The 18,740-nt window shown below is 42.9% G+C and overlaps 1 long non-coding RNA gene across 8 annotated transcripts in view; it reads right to left on the minus strand.

Annotated features, from left to right (window-relative positions):
* Positions 1-18,740, minus strand: part of LOC106834642 (uncharacterized) — a 136,065-nt gene that overhangs the window by 93,489 nt on the left and 23,836 nt on the right. For all 8 annotated transcript variants that reach the window (XR_011498967.1, XR_011498965.1, XR_011498961.1 and 5 more), the window contains exon 4: positions 15,853-16,060. This is a non-coding gene — a long non-coding RNA (uncharacterized lncRNA). The remainder of the gene's footprint in view (positions 1-15,852; positions 16,061-18,740) is intronic.

The following is an 18,740-nucleotide window of genomic DNA, read 5'->3' on the forward strand; positions in this document are numbered from 1 at the left end:
TCCTCCTATGAGTGGAGTCATATAGAGTTCGTCTTTCTCTGACTGGCTTATTTCGCTTAACATAATACCCTCGAGGTCCATCCACGTTGTTGTGAATGGGCCGATTTTGTCTTTTTTTATGGCTGAGTAGTATTCCATTGTGTATATATACCACATCTTCTTTATCCAATCATCAGTTTCTGGGCATGTAGGCTGGTTCCACATCTTGGCTATTGTAAATAATGCTGCGATGAACATAGGGGTGCAACGGACTCTTGAGATTTCTGATATCAGGTTCTTAGGATAGATACCCAGTAATGGGATGGCTGGGTCATAGGGTATTTCTATTTTTAACTTTTTGAGAAATCTCCATACTGTTTTCCATAGTGGCTGTATCAGTTTGCATTCCCACCAACAGTGTATGAGGGTTCCTTTTTCTCCACAACCTCTCCAACATTTGTCGCTCTTGGTTTTGGATGTTTTTGCCAATCTAACGGGTGTAAGGTGATATCTTAGTGTAGTTTTGATTTGCATTTCCCTGATGATTAGCGATGATGAACATCTTTTCATGTGTCTATTGGCCATATTCATATCTTCTTTTGAGAAATGTCTGTTCATGTCCTCTGCCCATTTTTTGATCGGGTTGTTTGTTTTTTTGTTGTTAAGCAGTGTGAGTTCTTTATATATTATGGAGATTAACCCTTTGTCGGATAAGTGGCTTGTAAATATTTTTTCCCAATTAGTGAGCTGTTTTTTTGTTTCAATCCTGTTTTCCCTTGCCTTGAAGAAGCTCTTTAGTCTGATGAAGTCCCATTTGTTTATTCTTTCTATTGTTTCCCTCAACTGAGGAGTTACAGTGTCCGAAAAGATTCTTTTGAAACTGATGTCAAAGAGTGTACTGCCTATATTCTCTTCCAAAAGACTTATTGTCTCAGGCCTAATCTTTAGGTCTTTGATCCATTTTGAGTTTATTTTGGTGTGTGGTGAAAAAGAATGGTCAATTTTCAATCTTTTGCATGTAGCTGTCCAGTTTTCCCAGCACCATTTGTTGAAGAGACTTTCTTTTCTCCATTGTAGGCCCTCTGCTCCTTTGTCGAAGATTAGCTGTCCATAGATGTGTGGTTTTATCTCTGGGCTTTCAATTCTGTTCCATTGATCTGTGGACCTGTTTTTGTACCAGTACCATGCTGTTTTGATCACTGTAGCTTTGTAGTATGTTTTGAAATCGGGGATTGTAATTCCGCCGGCTTTGTTTTTCTTGCTCAGGATTGCTTTAGCAATTCGCGGTCTTTTGTTGCCCCATATGAATTTTAGGATTGTTTGTTCAATTTCTGTGAAGAATGTTCTTGGGATTCTGATTGGGATAGCATTGAATCTGTATATTGCTTTAGGTAGTATGGACATTTTAACTATGTTTATTCTTCCAATCCTCGCTGGTCATTTTTAATAAGACACATTCACAGGAGCATGAGTTTTCTGAGTTGTTGCTTTAACTCTGCAATGTTGGGAATTTCAACCATCTTTAATCCAGTGGAAGTTTTCTGGTTTTAAGCTGCTTCAAACTGTTATTGCTCCATGGGTGGGGAGAAGTTCAAAGAGGAATATTAGGCCTCTTAGTAAAGAATCTGGTAATTATGTATTTAAATTTTCACCCCACCCTTGCACACTTCCTTATCGTTTACAGCAGCTTTCTGGCTTCTCTTACTGCCTCCAATGTAATATCACAAGCTCCCCTCCCACCTCCAAACCTGAGTGAAGCACCCATTTTTAGGGTTTCTGTAATACCCCGGGCATGCCTTTTATTACTATGTAATTGTCCCGCCTCTCTCAAAGAACTGTATTTTGCTTACCTTTACTCCTCAGTACTCAGCATAGACTTTGCCTCACTGTACGTGCTCAGTAATAGTCTACGGATCAATGAATAAATCAGTGGACACAGACAAGCCCATCTGTAAAGTATGTCATTATGATCCTAAGCTCACATAACTGAAATATGTTACAAATGCAGACAACAAAAGACTTGAATCTCTAGGAAATTTCTAATTTTCTTCAAAAATAACTAGGAACTGAACCTGGCATTGACTTAATCCCATGGGTCTAAAGGAGGCTGTGAGCTCTAGAGAAAGGCTGCCTGTGCCATCTCTCATCAGCTTTGTGGCCTCGGTCTAGTTAATTTCACTAAGCATCAGTTTCTTTATCTAAAAGCATTGCTGTGAGGATTAAATAAGATAACCCACATAAATCCTTTAGTTATTATTTTATGTTACCATTCTAACATTTACTGTATATTTACTAAAATCGTTAAGAATATGAGTATGGAGGTTGATGTGTCTTGCTTGCAAATGCAATATTCCCTGCTGTAGGACATCCTAAAAAGTGATGATGTGCGTCCCAGCTCCAGAGAGTTTGGGCTTCCGTCTACATAACCATCTCAGGTTCTCAAACCAACCTCCAAATTACAGTCACCTATTGAGAGACTGTGTCAAATACAAGATCCTAAAAGTCAGAGATAATGAATGGCAATAAATATATAGAGTGTGTGCACACACACGTACACACATCTCCACTTTATTCATATCTCAGTAGATCCCTATAATTTCAGAACTGGCATCCAGGGAGATTCTTGTCTAAGAGAGGCTGGTTTCAACACAACACACCCGTTATCAAGAGCTCCGGCTTGTCTCTAGTGGTTGTACTGAGCACTACCTAACTCTTCGGTCTCTCCAAGGGGAAAGAACCAACGTCACCAAAAAGCTCTTTGGAATCCTCAGACAGAGAGAGCGAACCATTGCTGCGGAAATGCTCTCACCACACATTATCCAATTTGAAAACAAGGGGGTTGCTAGGATACAATACATCCTTGGGGTTGCATTGACCAGCATCATCCATCATGCAGCTGTGTGAGACTATAGAACTATGAGGTGTGCTACAGGAGTGTATATGAACATATGCACATTTGTATAAAACCACCATCTTTGGAGGCAAAATTTGATTAGAATCCTCACCTACGACTTGCTAGTCTTGGTCAAATTATTTAGCTTTTCTGAAACTCAGTTTCCTCATATGGAAATGAGAGTCAAATACTTTGCTGAGTCATTATGACAATTACACACAATAAATGTAAAATTGTTCAGCAAAGCATATGGTAAATCCTAGTCACTCAATAAGTAATGGGTGTCGCCATTCTACAAAGTATATGTGAACGTACTCACACACACACAAATATGCCATTGGGCTAAGCCAGTTATTCAACAATGTGTTTATAATATGTATCCTGTGGCATAAATGTCCTAAACATAGAGGTGGAAAATAAAGCTAAGTGCTTTTCCAAGCTCTCTTCTCCATTTAGTTTGCATAGTTTCACTTACATGGGCCTTCCTGTTGACACTAAGCTCATTTTTCTTTTTGTGTATATTCTGATTACCTGAAAGGTAATGGTGATGTCACTAAGTCAGCAAACTAAATGAGCTTGTTGAGAACAGGAGGCAGCCCTGACCCAATGGTGCCACTGGTGGCTACTCCATGAGAAGACCAAGCAATGGAGAGAAGATGGCCCGGCAGCGGCGGCTGAGGCTTCTCCACCCAGCCTCAGGATCTGAGACTGAGGCTAGGTCATGGCCCCCAGACTCCAGGAAGAGAACTTGCAATGAACACACACCCTCAGGAAACTGGTAGTTCTTCAACTTGACCCACCTCCTCCCCAAACCCCCTAAACTCCAAACACTTCTCAAAAGAGAAGGAAAGTTGCCCAAAGTAGTTTGGAGTGTTTTTTCATTTCAATGAAGAATTAACACTCGTTCCTCAACGAGAGAGTATAGTCTGGCATCATGGCTAGTAAAACTCTGTTGTAATTTATTACACTGCGCTTTCCAAATTGCTTACAAAATTTATTCCATAACACTGGGTAAATAATGTCGAGACGCAGTCATGAAATGTACTCAGCAGATGTCAGTTGTCCTCCACTTAAGCAACTTAGAAACAACCAAAAATGAATTAGGATTATTGAAAGCCAATGTAGAATGCAGAGATATTAAATATTTAATGCCCTGAACATAATGATGTAGTTGATTTTGTGTTCTTGTTAGTTGCGGCTTTATCATTTTGCATCAGTGATCCTGCGAATGTGTTCATTTTTCTGCAAGGCTCACGGGGTGTTGCTATGGAGACGAGAGCAGCTCTGACATATTCCCCCAGGCCCTGCTTGTTGGCTTTTTCAGTAAACACTTAATTACGCGTTGCATTCTGCAATCAGTGTGGTTGGAGGAGAGTTTGCTTAGCTGATTTCAGGCTAAAGATGAGCTCCCCTCATAAGCAGATGATTTCATAAGTCTGTTGAGTGTGGTTTTCATAAATGGCGTAAAATCAAGAAACTTCCAAGAGAAAAGAAAAACAAATAAGAAGGCAAGGATTCAGTCTAATTACTTCTGATAACCTACCTGGATAAAAGCTTATCAAAGTCTTATCAACAACCTTAACTCCATACTAAAAACCCTGATAGTTTAAGGAGGACGATGGAATCTTCTACACCATAAAACCTAAGCAGGCAAATCAAACAAAAAAAAAAAGTACTTTTGAGGACTGTTCTGTCTGGGAAGAAGGTATTATCAAAATATAAGATCCTTCTTTAGGTCAGGGATTCTCCATGCAGGAATGGATTTCTGGGGTCTGTGATCTCTCCCCTCTCTCCATAACTGTAAGCAGAATATTGTTTCTTGCATATGTGTGCATCTTTCCAGAAAAAGGGTCTATATCTTTTATCAGTAACTCAGAAAATCATCAGACAAAGCAAGATAGACCACTGATCGACTGTATTCTCACGAAAAATATCCCATCTCCTTCTGAGAAAATGTGTTAACTCTTTCCCATCACATGCGATGACCAAAAGGCAGCAAGGGTTTGCATGGCAGGGACCCCACCCACGTCTGTTCATCACCCAACTCTGGATTTTGATAGAGATGTGCCTGGATGTGCACCAATTCTTCCTCACGCGAAGGAACAAGTGCTGAGTTAGATGCCCCCAAAAAAGAAATAAGCTGACCCATGCCCAGCGTTCTAAGTGACAACAAAAGTTGTACCACAATGGACCCCTTAGTTTTCCTAAAATGATCTAATTCAATGAAGCCGCTTATTCAACAGATTCTTGTGGGGATCAGATTTCTATTTGGTTCACTTTTACTAGGTACCAGGCACTTCCTTACACACACTCTATTTTATGCCTTCCTTGTGATTTCAATGTAGCTATCTACACTGAAACTAGAAAACGCGGACAAGGATGCAGAGCCAGGCAAAACTCAGACAGAACAACTGAAGCAAATGTGGGAATGAAAGAGGCATGCTGGAAACTGCCAGAAAGAAAAGGTCCACAGCCCACCTTCACTAAGTGTCAACAACGTAAATGTGTGTATTTGTGTAGCTACTTAGGATATATAACACACCACCCAAGACTTAGGAGCTCAAATCACGTCTCTGTCTTATTACCTCTCACGGTTCTATGGGGTACAGAGTGGACAGCTTATCTCTACTCCACAATGTCTGAGGCTTCCACTGGTTTCACCCAAGGGCTAAGGACTGGACCTTTGGGACTGCCTGGCATCTTTCTCTACGCAGCCTCAGGGCGCCTCCATGTGCTCGCTCATAGGGCCACCCCAGCATGAGAATCTCAGAACAGTCAAACTTCTCACACGGTGGCTAAGGGCTGAAGATCAAGTTCTCCAAAAACCAGCTTTACCTCTCAATGGAAAGAGTAGCCAAGACTGTGTAATGTTTAGCAGCTCAAGAGGTAGGACAGATATATTAGGTAACGCTGTTAAGTAGCTGTCCTAACTTCTATACATACAAATGATCTCAATTACTTCTACAAAGCAGCCCTGTCAATCCATTTTACAGATGTGAAAATTGAGGCTCAGAGAGATTATCTGACTTGTCCGAGCGGTGGCAGAACAAGGATTCAACCCAGCACTGTCTGCAAATTCTGTGCCATTCACTACTACCCCACCTGGTTCTACCATGTTTTGACCCAAGTTACAGTCATTGCAGCCCCCACTGATTTCTTCTCCCTTCCTCGTAACACCCTTACTATGGATCTTACAGGAAATATAGTATAATTCCTCATCTTCTTTTCTGGCATATAGGCATCTCCCCAAAGAGATCACAGAAGCACAAAATGGGAGAGCTCTGGGTTCTGAGATGGGGCAACAGAAGGGTACAAATGGCCAGCATCTTGCCTAAGATCACACAGATGACTGGAGGAGAGAACACTGGGTTGAGGGCTGTGCAGCAGCTTCTGGTCCTACCTCTGGCTCTGTCTTCTTGTCTATGGTTCTTGGGACACAAGAGCCTGTGAAAAAAATGTATGGTGAAACCAGTGATGACTGGGGATATCCCTTCCTCTCTGTCTTGTCAAGAGCTGAACCTTATCAGAAGGAAGACAATTTTCTCTCTAACGACAGTACTTGAAGTGCATTTCTTTCACTCGCTTTGAGATTTCTGTCAATTTTTTCATCTAGTGCTAATCTAATAGAGCCTAGATGCATTTCCAGCTAATTACAGGAAATGCTTCTAATGGGTGAATTAAGTCTGCTGCTGCCCCAGCAGGTTCACCAGCCAGTACCTTTTCCTCCATTCGCCAAGGTTCACTTTTCCTTCTTCTTAAAGGGCTTGTCACTCCCAAATGCCCACAAATCACCCAGCCACATGAGAAGCTTCCAGAGGTCAATCTGCCCTCAGGAGGGAGTGGGCATCCACCGATGATATGTCCAAGAGCCCTGAATTTACCAACTGCAAGTTGCTAATCACTGTCGTGTGATGAAATGCTCCTCCGGCTTTATGAAAACAGAAGACGGCGTGCCACTTGCTCCCAGGCTACAATGCCTGTCAAAAGCAAAGCAGTGGGAGTTGGAATTACCCCCAAAATGCTTTGACAATGTGACACTATCTGTCTCATTCACAGTGCGCTTTTGCTTCTTTTCAGAAAGGAGCTGAAGGAAACTTTGGGTCACACAGCCCTTGGTGCTTATGCTAATGAAGGGACTAGTCAAGCCCAAAGTGACAGGGCGAAAAAGAGCTTGGCTGAGGTCATGCCTAGCAGTAAGTCCAGCTGCAGATACAAAGAGCAGCGCCTCGTGTTCCAGCTACTGGCTGTTAAACAGGCTTATCCATCATGTGGCCCATAAGGTTAAAAAGATAAGAAAGGAACAAAAACCAAAGAAGTGAAGATCCTTACATATTTCCCCAGTACGCAACTATTTTGCTCACACCCAAATATGTTGTTCATCTATTCCCATCAATCTCTAAAATAGCTCATGAGATGTCTGTAAAATAAACAAAGCATAGATTACCCATCTCCCCTAGATGCATCCTACAACTCATTGGGTCTGTCTACATCCAACTCTGCAAAATTCTGGCTGCCCAAAATGTCCCTCATCCCTGCTTTCTGATGTCTTCACTTCTGGTTAATGGTACCACTGCTCCTTAAGATCAGAACAGAATTTTATTTTGCCTTCTTGTTAGCCTTCAAGGCTAATCAAATGTTTGTGATAGATGGTCTAATAATCAACTTAGCCATACTTGCAAGAGAAAATTGATGCTTGGAGGAATTAAATAGTCCATCTAAAGTTTATCCACCATTTAATGGAAAGGTTTGAATCCAGGTCCCTAGTCTACAAAGTTTATGCTCTTTCCTAACTCAAGCTGCCAAATGTTGCAGCCCCACCCCACCAACACCCTCAGCTATGATTCTTGTCCACCCCCTGAATTCAAAGCCTTGTTATTTCTTACTTAGATTATTCTAATCATCTCCTCAAGAGGCTTCATCATTTCAGCCTGTCCCCTTGCCTATCCATCACTTAATTTGCTATGGGATGGTCTTCTCAAGCATAGACCAATTAAGAATGTGGTGATCTTGGAGGTTTGATGGTATTAAGATGGAATTAGGACAAGGGAGCTGGCAATGCCTGAACTTCACCTTTGCCAAGCATCGCTTTGTCCTCCGAGGAACTAATAAGGTGGATGCACTGGGAACTGTTGTACCTGGAAAACGAAGTCCCACTTTCTGGATAGATGGCACTCATCACCATTCAAGCAGGACTCCAGAAAAATGGGCTGGGCGTGCCTTTTCCCCGTCCCCTAACCCCAGATCCCAATTCTATCAGCAACCAGCTACAGAACCTGAAGTCTTGAGATCCATGTGGGAGGCAGAGGAGGAGGGATAGGAGAAAGGACAGGGAGGGGAGGGGAGAAAGAGAGAGAAGAGGAAGAAGGAGGAGGAAGAGAGGGAGGGAGGGGAGAAGGGAGGAGCAGAGCTGTAGTACTAGCGGGTCAGGGAAGGTTTTTGTGAGGAGAGGGCATCTGAATTGGGTTCTAAATGGGGAATAAGACTTTGCACAAGCTTGTCTCTCTGCCTGAGGCAGGACACAAAGGCCAGAAGATGAAGGAAAGAAACAGTGAGTTTGAATCAAGGGAGACAGTCAAAAGTGCAAGTCATCTTTGCAAAAACCAACAGCATTCTTAGGAATGGTTCTTTCAGTGCTTGGGTTTGGAGGGTTTGGATGGCAGGGATGGCACCTATACGTTGAGGGGGCATGAAGGGACGGGGAGAACGTAGAGCATTTTATCTGGTAGGTTTGCTGGTCAAAAGCACAGGATCTGAAGACAAAATGCCTTGGATTCAAATCTTGGGTCTGTAACTAACCCGGAAGCCTCAGGCAAGGAACCTGTCCTCTTTATAATCTGTTCTGTGCCTCTGTATTTTCGTCAGTAAAATGGGGAGAACTCTATGCCTTAGGGATGGGAGGATAAAATGAGACAGTGCATGTAAAGTGTCCAGCACAACTCCCGGCACGTGCTCATCATCAGAATTGTTAGTTATTGATGCTGTTAAGTTCCATTCACCTGGATGGTCCAGCGAGCCATTCAAAGGTGGCTCTGGATGCCATAAGGCCAGGTGAAGTCATTCCAATGCTGAGTCTCAGATGCACACACTGCCTTGTTCCTAAGAGAAATATCGGCCCCATGCTTTGTGAATTGGAAATGGTGCACGTGGAGAGGAGTGTTTAGAGAGTGTGTGGGCCACAGTGTTTGAATTCTCACAGCCTCCCGTGACATTTAAAGTTGAACTGTCCCCTCCAGTCCCAACGGGTTCTGCATTATGGACACAGAGAGACGGAAGGAAGGAAGTCGCTGCTGAGTAGGAGAGTACATTACAGTTGGGTATTACAAGGCCATCTGAGAGGTACTTATTTCACTGTCTTAAGAACTTAATTCTCCCTTTAAGAGGCTCCAACCCAGTGCCCTCACCCTACTGAGATGGTTTTCTGTGGAGGGTGAGGGCAGTACCCTTGAGGCCGCAAGCACTCCTCTGCCCCCCCTCCCATTAGATTTTCAATGCAACCCTTCAAAACTAGAACTCTCATCCCCCCAAAAAAACAACCCTGGGTGCCTAAAAGATACCTCAAAGTCAGGATTCTCAATTGTACCCCAATTCAACTGATTGGGGGGTGCCTAGAGAAATATGTAGGGTAGGATTCTGAGAGTGAGTTTGATCTTAGTGGTTAAACATTTTCAACAACATTTTAATTCATCAGTATTATATGCCAGTAACTGACTGGAAGTGTTCAAATAGGCAGGCTTGGCTTGAGGAGCTCTTCAAACCGTAATCAAAATCCACAACTTGCCTTTTTCACAAAGTGCGTTGCTTTTGCAGACATGACTTCGCTAGCTTTTAAAAATGAGCTATTAAATTTAGAAGATCAAAGAGCAGACTGAAGTCCATCCCTTGATGTTGGGAAGATAGATGGTAAATTCAGGAGACACTGATAAGCCATTCTGGGGAGCGGTGGATGATTCCTTAGATGGGTACCATGCTGGAGGCTGGGGGGGGGGGGGGGGGGGGCGGGGAGAGGTTTGAATTCCAGGCTAAGACATTGGGGCTTCATTTTATAAGGATTTTCAGTTGAACATAGACATTCCCTGTCTAACAGCGCAGTGGGATGACTTGTGAGGTCGTGAGCCCTCTGGCTCTGGAGGTGATCAAGCAGAAGCCAGTACTCTCTGTCAGAAATGCTACAAAATCAAATGGGAAGGTAAACTAGTTCAGAAGTTATAATGTATAGCCCATCAAGTTCACTATTTTTCAGGGGTGCGGAGGGAGACAATCGACAATAGAAAAAAATTGGTAAGAAAACACCAAAAGAATCCAGATTTTCTTGAAAAATAGAAAGATCTAAGCATTAGGCCCATTCCATACAGCCACATTTGATCATTAGGGGGTAGTGCTGAGTAAGAGTTTATCCCTTTAAATGGGTCAGGTTCTCTAGCTTGCCAGCTCCACAAGGTTAATTTCAAGTACCTGCTGGGTCCCTGAAGGCATCTGCATACTTGACCCTGGGGCTTGATGCCACATAAGGTTTATTTCCTATATTTGATGGTGAGTATTCCTGCCTTGACCATTCTGGACTTCCATTATCTTGCCGAAAAGGGATTTGTGAAGTCTTGAGCCAAAACAGGCCCGCAGGTCACTGTGCTTCCTGAAGAAGGGCAGGGGACAGGTCCTAGCTCATTTATCACCGGCTCCTTCAGGACCTGCAGTGTCTCCTCCCAGCCGGTTTTCACAGTAACATTCTCCTCCAAGGAAAGGATGTCACTTCCCGTCATAAAGCCTCCTAAATCTTGAATTCATCCAAAACACCCCTGAGAGGAGGCAGCATCAAAGACGCAGGTTGGGAGGGGAGGGACTGGTGATGTCTCCATGGCAACATCAGAGGCTTTCGATACTGTGATCCCCTCCCAGTGCTACGACATTTCCACAGACAGAGCAGAGGTAACCCTGTTTGTGTAATTGTTTGAACTTTGTGGATGATGAATGGGAAGCGTTTTGAAATCTGATTCCCTTTCCAATCCATTGTCCACACTGCCACTCGAGTGGTGCTTCTAAAACATAGACGTGATAATACCATGCACTCGCTTGTAATCCTCCATCCTTACTCCTCACCTGCAGCCTTATTCACAACGTGAGATGTTGCACGTGTGAGGTGATGGAGGCAGCGGACAGATGAGCCTTTTATGTCTCAATAGTCATGCGTATAATTTAATATGTATCACGGAAATACATAACACATCCAATTCACAAATTCAGGTGAAATGTAAAGTTTCTTTAAAATGTTATGTTTAAATTTGTCCCTCCTAAATTTAAGTAAACATAAATTAATTTAAAGGAAAAAATCAAGTAAATAGTACTGGTATTATGCGTAGGGAGGAAAAATAATTTTCCCTCGACCCTTCTAGGTTCTTGGCTGAAACTTCCTGTAATAAAAGACAGATTCCCAGGAGAAAACCAGAAATTTAATAACATGTATGCATACACCTCCTGCATACACGGGAGATACCCAGGAAAACTGAGTAACTCCCCCAGCTGTTCTCAAGGCTTCCTGTTCAGGACTTGGTTTAAATGTTGCCTCCTCAGAGGGTCCTTTCTGGATCATCCTCTAGAAAATAAGCACCTCTTCATTTCCTTATCAACACAGTGTGGTTCTTTTCTTTCCTATTTTCATAAGAATCTCTGTGTGTATCTGTGTGTTTAAGGCATTTGTTTGCATTTTTAAAAAGTGAGACCTATTACATCAAAAGATTCGCTCTCTCTTGGTCTCTTCTGAATTCTTGGCACCTAGTTCAGTGTCTAGAACATACGAAGGACATAATATGCACTCAAAGGGAGGCAGGAGGAGGGAAAGCAAAGGAGGCGGGAAGGAGAGAGAGGGAGGAAGACACCCATAATTCCCAGGAATCCTGTTCTTCCATGCATTACATCCACTCATTTTCTTAGAGCAGAATTATACCTCAGCAGTTGAGAATTAGCAGAAAATGTGTTAGATCAGTTGGCATGGAGGGGAAGGGAGAGGTACGGAGAAATCTGTGCTTTTTCTGGAGTGCCGCTACCAAAGATGTCGAACTGGGTAGATAAAACAATTTTGCTGATAAATGCAGCTATGTTTCTAAATTATCTTTATCCAGTAGCCGTGCCCTGTCTCTCTCCCTCTTACTCTGTCTTGCACACTAGGAAGGAGTCATCAGAGTTAGGTAATATCTCTCTACATAGTTTGCTGGGTCTTCGGGGCTCACCACTCACCAATGGTTTGTGACTCCACTCACCATGTAACATTGTTTTGAAATGATTATCAGTCTGAGAGTAAGAAAGCATTCAAATCTGTGGACTGAATATACCAGAACTTATATTCTTAGTCCTGACCTCCCCTTTGACTTTTATAACTTTCCTGCATTTGCATATACAACTTGACATTTCCATTAGACATCACAAATTCAGCGCATCCAAAACGGGACTGATGGACCTCCCCCTGCCCCATTGCTTTCTCCAGGGTTCCCCATCTCAGCAAATGACACCTCCATCCAATCAGCTGCATGAGCCAGAAACCTGGAGACTGTTGGTAACTCCTTCTTCTTCCTCCTCCGAATTCTATCCAACACAAGTACTACAGATTTTACCTCCGAAATCTATCTGGAACCCACCCATTCCTCTCCATCTCTACCAACACCACAATCCTAGTCTCAGTTTCCCTCTGGTAATTTCTAGCTTGGGCCACTGCAGTCACTTCCTGAGCTCTGTATCACCACTCCCCATCAACCAGGGCACCTCTCAGATATTATGATTCCTCAGAAGACATCACTTAAAAATTGCTATGCTGATTTTTTTTTAAAGTTTGAAAACTATTAAATAACTATTTTATGCAGCTCTAACAACATCCTTCTCTGAGCAGATTTCCCAGTGTGGCCATTGTTTATCTTTTAGTGTCTCAACAGAAAACATGGCGCCTTCCAAACAGAATGGTTAGGACCTAGATGGCAGAGTAGGAGACCCCAGCCTCTGTCCTCCAACAAAAAACAACAGTTAGACAGCTATCCATGAATGAAAATAGCTCCGAGAGAGCTAGGGGTCTACTGAAGAAGCTTCAGCAACACAGTGGAGCAATCTGGGATTCATGGGAATATGGTTATGCGTACTTTTCCTCAATCTTAAGACTGTGCCTGACACATAGTAAGCACTTAATAAATTGAAAATGCAAAGACCTTAGATATATTTTGAGTGCTTACCAACCACAAGGTCCTATGCTGAGCGATGGGATTACATTTGTGAAATGAAAAAGATTGGCCTGGTTCCAGAGAACTTATAGTTAAGGCCTTTTCTGATCAAGAACCAAACATTTTCACAATTAAACTATTCCAATAGGGAAGCTGTTCCACCTGTTTCCAGTAGCCAGCACCCCACTGGCCCTATCCTAACCATCTCACAAGAACAGTGGGTCTGGGTCCTTTTCCCTTTACCTAATTCTTGCATGAATTCTTCTCTCCCATTCTGAAGTATGAAAGGAATATTCTTTACGATCTTCATTTTTTGTTTCTCCCCTCTAGGACTGAATGCCTGGCCAGAGTCATCCTGCAGCATATGAAAAGTCAATGCGTTGCTGCTCTGAGTGTCCACAAAGGAGGTCATGCTCTACTGACTCACTGGATCACGTTAAAGCCCTAAATCGAAACACTGACAAATCCTTGCCCATTTTCATGGATTTTATCAGGCTAAAGAGCTATTTTGTAAGTTTTCTGCTGTAATACAACTCTGCAGCCAGCAAGAGCTTCTGGTCTCAGACCACCAAAACTATTTTATTTGAATAAATCCAGTCTAAGATGCTCTGGAGAGTAACTGATTTATGGCTTAATGACTTTGCAAACACAGTGTGTTCTAAGACGACCTGTCTGCAGGGAACGGCATGTTGTGGTGGAGTGTGGAGGAAAGCTGTGTTAAGGATTCTTAGTGCTTGTTCTTGCTGCCAGAAATAGTGTGATTGCTCTGCACTTAAACATCACCTAAGAGATCCTTGAACCTTTGACACTTGATTGACGAATGTCTCCAGTATTCATATTTCCATGCATATAGCTTATGTTTAAGGATGTTGCTTGCCCTCAAAGCAAAGTCAAAATGACTAGAGAGAATGAAATTAATGGAACAGCATGGTGGAATATGAGTAGAAATAAACTGAATATCAGGAGACCTGGCTCAAACCCCTACATTTCCACTTATTAAGTATACATGAATGCCACTTTTCTCCTTAGCATCATGACCTATGAAATGAGGTAGCTGGACCAGATCAGAAATCACAAACTGGCAGCCAGGCAGGATCTGGCTTGCAGACATGTTTTCTTTGGGCTGCAAAGTATAAAACAAACAAACAAGCAAACAAAAAAGCCAATGTAGTCAAGACTTCTAAAGTCAAGAGATATCCAATCAAATTCCAGAATCCTAACTTCTCCTGAAAAATCAGAAGATTTGGCCACATGTGTCTGCACTCCTCCTGGACACACCTGTTAGAGCTGTCCCCGCACTATAGATGGGACCCTAGCAATGAAGTCTGTCACCATCTCTACACTCCCCATATTGGTCCCTCATAGGGAGGCAGAAGTAATTTTTCATTTACAATCACAATACTCGGTTGTCCTCTGATGGTACAGAGCATTTCATTTGCCAACTAGTGATAGAAAAAAATACATATACAGGGGCAGATAGACTATGAAAGCCACCTGCTTCAATAAAAGTGGCTAAGAGAACGTGTTTTTGCAGAATTGAAGACTATTTCTAAGTGTGTCATATGCAAACAGGTGTGTCCTTGTTGAAACAACGCAATAGGCCAATTTCACGCATTGATGCTCCCTACCTGGAATGTAGGCGTTAGAGTTTACACCTCCCAGACGAGATGTTCCGGTACCTTCTAGTTCTAGAAACTTAGTTGATGAAAATATATGTTCTGCTGTTAGAAAAGCCATTTATTCATCTTTTAGGGCCATATCTATCTATCTCTACCTCTTTCTTTCTCTCTGTCTCTCTCTCTCTTGCTCACACTCTCTTTCTTTCCATTTAAGAATAACTCAAGCAAATTGATGTCTTTGGAGAAGAAGATCTTACCATATTAAACAGAAAAGTATGACATGACATAATGAAACACTCCTTATGTTCAGAACACACACAAGCCCCTATACATACATGATATCTCCATGGGTAAAAATCACCTGTGCTCCTCAGTAGGGGCAGAAATGAAATTGCTAGTGTGGTGGGTGGCATATTGATAAAGTGTATATAGAAAGCTCATTTCTCCATGTATACATCAGCATCCATCCTCTACATCAGGAGTTCTTAATCTGGAGTCGTTGGATCCAATTGGGTTCTGCAATGGAATGGGCTTGAGAGGGTCTCGGAAACATCCTAGGAAAATGCAAAGTTTTGCATCTCTATGCATATGTGCATTTTGCTGAGATGATGACCCATAGCTTTCACCAAATTCCTAAAAGGCCCCATGACTGACTGTCCACCTGAAAGTTAAGAACCACTGAGAAACAGGGTATCGATTAAGCAAACCAATTGTTTAGGTGTTCTTGCTGGGGCATAATTACAATGACCATAGTTTCAAAACCAAAAGTTGGGATGCAGATTTGAGCACATCCTTGGATACCAAGAGGATGCTGAAATGAGAATTGTTCCAGGAAACCCAAAACATTCAGTGGCTTTAGAAATAGGTCCTCAGGATGTGATGGGAGCCGGGGAAATGTGGTCTACCAGGATCATGCCAAACAAGTTCGAACAAGAAGTTGCCCAGAAGACCCTAGTGTTATTGGCAAAGTCAGGGCTAGAATCGGCATCTTCTATCATCCTTTGCAGTGGCGTTCCCATAACTCCTCCTGCTTGCAGTTATTCCAGAACAATACCTCTTCCCCATCGATCCCCCTTACACACACACATACACTCACACACACTTCTTGTTTATTGTCACTGGAAGAAACTCTAGCAAAACACCTCTTCTAGTTGTGTCCTCCTACCTCTGGCTCTTCTCCCAGGCAGGGGCCACATGTCATAGTGATTGTGTATCCTGGACTTGTTCTTCCATTCTTTCTTTTCTTTTTTCTTTCCTTTTCTCTTCTTTCTTTCCTTTTTTTAATCAGTTGTGATTTGTAATTTCAAACACAGTTTTCTGATATCAGTCCTCGTTTCAAATCTCACAACTCAAATTTTGGTCAATCAATGAGTCTGTATCAGGATAACAAACAGAAAGAAAATGGAAAGACAACGAAAACCTTTCAGACTGTAAGTTTTCATTTGTCGTTAACCCACAAAGTGTTCTTTGGCCCCTCACTCCTGCACCAAACTAAAAGCTTGCTCCTCAGAGCATGTTCCCAGAAAGAGCAGTATCGGTATCAACTGGAAACTAGCCAGAAATGCAGAGTCACAGGCCCATCCTCAGGTTCCGAGAATGAGAATCTGCAGGTAACAGGATCCCAGGGCCATCCGGATACAAGTTACACTCTGCACTAAGGCAGGCGCCGGTCTGATGGTGAGAGCGCTCCCGCTGGCCAAGAGTTGCTATTACAGTCATCCCATCTTAGAGAAACCAAAGATTCAAATGAGCAGCATGAACTAGCTACATAGATCATAGGGGTGTCACCTTTTCCTTCATGATGAATCTAAAATGGTCTCTCTCCAGGACACCTAATGGAGCGTGATGGAAGAGCAAACGGACCACTATTCTGAATGTCCAAAACCTGGCTTCTAATTGTACTCCTACCACTTACCTTCAGATCACTTAATTCTCTAAGACCCTGTTTCCTCTGGTACAAAACAGAATGAATATCCTCGTTCCTGTCCACGGGGCAGCGTTTCCGTGAATGTCAAATGGAGGGAAGTGCAGAGACGTGGTTAAGAACATGGACCCTGGATTTAAACAGCCCTGATTACAAAGTCTACGGCGAGCACTTCTTAGCTGTGTAACCTCACATAAGTCATTTGCCCTCTCTGTTTGATAATAGTCTCCCCCTCCCATAAGGTTGTTTTGAAGATTAAACATTGTAACATTTAAAAAGCAAACAGCACTTTATAGGCTCGTAGTAAGCAAGCAATGCGTTATTGCCTGTGTGAAAGCATTTTGCAAACTGTGAAGAACTCTACAGACATGGGAGTTTATTCTCATTGGCGGGCACCCATGCAAAGCTATCAGCCCCAGCTGAGAATGAAAGAGGTCGCCCACGGCTCATGAAGGGATTTCCTGTACCTCTGTCCCAATAGCCCTAAAACACCTGTAAAGGCACCAGGATCTTATTTTCAGAGCAACTCAGACCTTCTCCACGACGCTCAGGCAGCAAAGCCAGGAAGTCACAGGGCTCTTTGTAAAAACCTATGAAACCGTGTCCACTTAGGCCCGTTTGCAGTCATTGTGTGCTCACAAGTGCTAACTGCGAACATTGCTGTCATGACTGTATTTTACCTTTAGTTTCATAGAAAATTATCTTGTGATCGATTCTAATAAACATAAGAGGTAGAGAGGCACCAAAGTGTTAACCAGTAGGCTTTCCTCAATTTCCCACATGTGATTTTATAACTCATTTTGTGCAAATTAAAACAGACTGCTGTTTTGTGAAACCATCACATTTTAAGAGCTTTCCGTGTAGAATCATACATATCTGATCTTCACAATAACCTTATGAGTTAGATGCCAATAATATCCCCATTTTACACCTGGTGAAACTGAGACCCGGGGAGATAAAGAGATTTGCCTAGAGCCACACAACGGGGAGCAGCTGAAGCCGGGACACCAGCCTCTGAGCTCCAAAGTGGTTGCTCTTTTTTTGCATGAAATGGCCTCACTCTATTGTTTGGTTTCAGCCAAGGCCCAGTTCACGGCTGATCCGGGAGAAAAGAGTGTGAGAAGCACCAATGAGATGGGCCTGTTGCATAGCAACCCTGCGCTTGAGCCCAGTGTGGGGAGACAGGCTCCTTACGTTTTGAAAGCACCGTCACTAAAAATAGCCTGAGAGACGACAGCTAAACACAAAGTCTCCTCCAAGAGGAAAAACCCATCTTGCAACCGAATGTCTTTGCTGTGTTGTCCTTGAGAAAAGCCTGTGAAATTACGGGAGGCTGAGCACCTGCAGCTTTTCTCTGCAAACACTCCTTCATCGCACTCATTGACCTCATAGGTGAGGGTGCCACTCATGAAACATCTCTCTCCATATTTTTTTCCACTCCAAAGCTGGAATTCAATCCAGGTCGAGGCTAGAGCAGCCTGCTTGATTGCAAAACATGGCCTTCAGCTTCCCTGTATTAATCTCCCAGAAATTAATCACTTTGGTTGGAATCACCTCAGGTGCGAATGTTTATAATGCCTACATTTGTCACTCCGGGAGAAACCGTGCCAAGTACAGTGGCACCAACTATAAATCTGATGCCTTCCAAAGAATATTAGATATTTAATTAGATCTTGAAAACCCTCTTCACCTAATACCTTAAGGGTCTCCAGGTCCTCTTCAGAGGCCGATAATTAAAGGAAGAACGCCTCCCTGAGTCTGCTGTGTTTCTCTGGGACTCAGAAAATGCCCATCAGAGTAATTACTAAGCCTGAATGTTGGCCTGGCTTGGATAGGCACAGAAGCAACAAAAGAAATTGAAACGCAGCCATTTGTCCACAAAGAACTTCCAAGCTAGTTGGCCACTTATTTATTCGAGGCAGAATAATGGTCCCCCAAGATGCCCGCCTCGCGATCTCCAGAACGTGGGAATACGTTAAAGTACACGGCCAAGGGGAATTAAGGCTACGGACTGAATTAAAAGCGCTGATCCACTGACCATAAAGAGTGAGAGTAGCCTGGATTACCCAGGTGTGCCCAAGGTAACCACAAGCGTCCTTACGAGTGGAAGAGGGAGGCAGAAGAAGAGT

Source organism: Equus asinus, chromosome 28 (assembly GCF_041296235.1).
Source record: "Equus asinus isolate D_3611 breed Donkey chromosome 28, EquAss-T2T_v2, whole genome shotgun sequence".
Taxonomy (NCBI): Eukaryota; Metazoa; Chordata; class Mammalia; order Perissodactyla; family Equidae; genus Equus; species Equus asinus.